The sequence below is a fragment of the Oncorhynchus mykiss genome, chromosome 14 (assembly GCF_013265735.2).
Source record: "Oncorhynchus mykiss isolate Arlee chromosome 14, USDA_OmykA_1.1, whole genome shotgun sequence".
NCBI lineage: Eukaryota > Metazoa > Chordata > Actinopteri > Salmoniformes > Salmonidae > Oncorhynchus > Oncorhynchus mykiss.
This window is the reverse complement of record NC_048578.1, coordinates 29,232,460-29,236,911: the sequence shown is the minus strand read 5'-3', so window position 1 is coordinate 29,236,911 and position 4,452 is coordinate 29,232,460.

The following is a 4,452-nucleotide window of genomic DNA, read 5'->3' as shown; positions in this document are numbered from 1 at the left end:
TATCTCATTCAGATCAATACTACATAACTGAATAGATTACACTGCTTATCTCATTCAGATCAATATTACATAACTGAATAGATTACATTGCTTATCTCATTCAGATCCTTACTACACAACTGAATAGATTACACTGTTTATCTCATTGAGATCAATACTACATAACTGAATAGATTACACTGCTTATCTCATTCAGATCAATACGACATAACTGAATAGATTACAATGCTTATCTCATTCAGATCAATATTACATAACTGAATAGATTACACTGTTTATCTCATTGAGATCAATACTACATAACTGAATAGATTACACTGCTTATCTCATTCAGATCAATACGACATAACTGAATAGATTACAATGCTTATCTCATTCAGATCAATACTACATAACTGAATAGATTACACTACTTATCTCATTCAGATCCTTACTACATAACTGAATAGATTACACTGCTTATCTCATTCAGATCAATAATACATAACTGAATAGATTACACTGCTTATCTCATTCAGATCAATATTACATAACTGAATAGATTACACTGCTTATCTCATTCAGATCAATATTACATAACTGAATAGATTACATTGCTTATCTCATTCAGATCAATATTACATAACTGAATAGATTACACTGCTTATCTCATTCAGATCAATATTACATAACTGAATAGATTACACTGCTTATCTCATTCAGATCAATACTACATAACTGAATAGATTACACTGCTTATCTCATTCAGATCAATACTACATAACTGAATAGATTACTCTGCTTATCTCATTCAGATCAATACTACTTAACTGAATAGATTACACTGCTTATCTCATTCAGATCCTTACTACATAACTGAATAGATTACACTGCTTATCTCATTCAGATCAATATTACATAACTGAATAGATTACACTGCTTATCTCATTCAGATCAATACTACACAACTGAATAGATTACACTGCTCATCTCATTCAGATCAATACTACATAACTGAATAGATTACTCTGCTTATCTCATTCAGATCAATATTACATAACTGAATAGATTACACTGCTTATCTCATTCAGATCCTTACTACATAAGTGAATAGATTACACTGCTTATCTCATTCAGATCAATACTACATAACTGAATAGATTACACTGCTTATCTCATTCAGATCAATATTACATAACTGAATAGATTACTCTGCTTATCTCATTCAGATCCTTACTACATAACTGAATAGATTACACTGCTTATCTCATTCAGATCAATACTACATAACTGAATAGATTACTCTGCTTATCTCATTCAGATCAATATTACATAACTGAATAGATTACACTGCTTATCTCATTCAGATCAATATTACATAACTGAATAGATTACTCTGCTTATCTCATTCAGATCCTTACTACATAACTGAATAGATTACACTGCTTATCTCATTCAGATCAATACTACATAACTGAATAGATTACTCTGCTTATCTCATTCAGATCAATATTACATAACTGAATAGATTACACTGCTTATCTCATTCAGATCAATATTACATAACTGAATAGATTACTCTGCTTATCTCATTCAGATCCTTACTACATAACTGAATAGATTACACTGCTTATCTCATTCAGATCCTTACTACATAACTGAATAGATTACACTGCTTATCTCATTCAGATCCTTACTACATAACTGAATAGATTACACTGCTTATCTCATTCAGATCAATACTACATAACTGAATAGATTACACTGCTTATCTCATTCAGATCAATACGACATAACTGAATAGATTACTCTGCTTATCTCATTCAGATCAATATTACATAACTGAATAGATTACACTGCTTATCTCATTCAGATCAATATTACATAACTGAATAGATTACACTGCTTATCTCATTCAGATCCTTACTACATAACTGAATAGATTACACTGGTTATCTCATTCAGATCAATACTACATAACTGAATAGATTACACTGCTTATCTCATTCAGATCAATATTACATAACTGAATAGATTACACTGCTTATCTCATTCCGATCAATATTACATAACTGAATAGATTACACTGCTTATCTCATTCAGATCAATACTACATAACTGAATAGATTACACTGCTTATCTCATTCAGATCAATATTACATAACTGAATAGATTACACTGCTTATCTCATTCAGATCAATATTACATAACTGAATAGATTACACTGCTTATCTCATTCAGATCCTTACTACATAACTGAATAGATTACTCTGCTTATCTCATTCAGATCAATACTACATAACTGAATAGATTACACTGGTTATCTCATTCAGATCAATATTACATAACTGAATAGATTACACTGCTTATCTCATTCAGATCAATATTACATAACTGAATAGATTACACTGCTCATCTCATTCAGATCAATACTACATAACTGAATAGATTACTCTGCTTATCTCATTCAGATCAATATTACATAACTGAATAGATTACACTGCTTATCTCATTCAGATCCTTACTACATAACTGAATAGATTACACTGCTTATCTCATTCAGATCAATACTACATAACTGAATAGATTACACTGCTTATCTCATTCAGATCAATATTACATAACTGAATAGATTACTCTGCTTATCTCATTCAGATCCTTACTACATAACTGAATAGATTACACTGCTTATCTCATTCAGATCAATACTACATAACTGAATAGATTACTCTGCTTATCTCATTCAGATCAATATTACATAACTGAATAGATTACACTGCTTATCTCATTCAGATCAATATTACATAACTGAATAGATTACTCTGCTTATCTCATTCAGATCCTTACTACATAACTGAATAGATTACACTGCTTATCTCATTCAGATCAATATTACATAACTGAATAGATTACTCTGCTTATCTCATTCAGATCAATATTACATAACTGAATAGATTACACTGCTTATCTCATTCAGATCAATATTACATAACTGAATAGATTACTCTGCTTATCTCATTCAGATCAATATTACATAACTGAATAGATTACTCTGCTTATCTCATTCAGATCAATATTACATAACTGAATAGATTACACTGCTTATCTCATTCAGATCAATACTACATAACTGAATAGATTACTCTGCTTATCTCATTCAGATCAATATTACATAACTGAATAGATTACTCTGCTTATCTCATTCAGATCAATATTACATAACTGAATAGATTACACTGCTTATCTCATTCAGATCAATATTCCATAACTGAATAGATTACTCTGCTTATCTCATTCAGATCAATATTACATAACTGAATAGATTACACTGCTTATCTCATTCAGATCAATATTACATAACTGAATAGATTACACTGCTTATCTCATTCAGATCCTTACTACATAACCAGTGGACAAATTCATTGTTTTTGACAAGAGATGTTAGGACCACAAAGCTCCTCTGTTGGGGGCTGAAAAAGACGGGTGAGTGCGTGTTGTTGAGTACAACATCATTTTCACAGTGCATTCATGTCCTATGGCCTTGACTACGTGTGAGGCCATTCAGGCAGAGAAAGAGAAGAGTGAGAGAGGAGAAAGAAAGAGAAAGAGAGTTAGAAAGAGAAGAGTGAGAGAGGAGAAAGAAAGAGAGAGTTAGAAAGAGAAGACAGGGAGAGAGTACATGAATAAGGAGTGTGAGGAGAAGAGAAGGGACATGTGCAAGCACACACACCCTGAGACTAACTCTCTCTCTCTCTCTGTGTGTGTGTGTGTGTGTGTGTGTGTGTGTGTGTGTGTGTGTGTGTGTGTGTGTGTGTGTGTGTGTGTGTGTGTGTGTGTGTGTGTGTGTGTGTGTGTGTGTGAAATAGGGAGTATATGTCACAATGAAGGATGGATGAACAGAATATAAGGACTCCCAGAAGAATATATTTAAAAATAGAAAACCACCTTTCTCTGAGAACTCTACACTCTGCTCTTTCTCCTCCATTCATCTAATCCTAACTCCCCCTTCCGTATGCCAGCGCACTTTCTCTTTCCTCTCTCTCCTTAACCTCCTATATTCCATCCATCTCAACATTGTTCAGTGGTAGCCATCTGTTAATGTCACTCTCCTCCCTTCCTCCCTCCCTTGCTCCCTTGCTCCCACCCCCTAACTCCCACCCCCCCTCTCTCTCTCCCTCCCTCCCTCCCTCCCAACATCCCTCCCTCCCTCCCTCCCAACATCCTTCGCTCCCTCCCTCTCTCCCTCCCTCCCTCACTCCTCCCTTCCTCCCCGGCGCCATCCCTCCAATTAATAAAAGTCCCATGATGGTAGTGACTGCCCACGACTGCTAATCATTTATTCACATTATGGTAATTGTAGGTTATTACCACACTTCATGCGCTAAACTATGCAGAATATTGGCCTGTTGGAAACTACAACTCCCTACTACATCACACAGTTCAGGCTGGATCTGATTTATCTCTACAGCAATT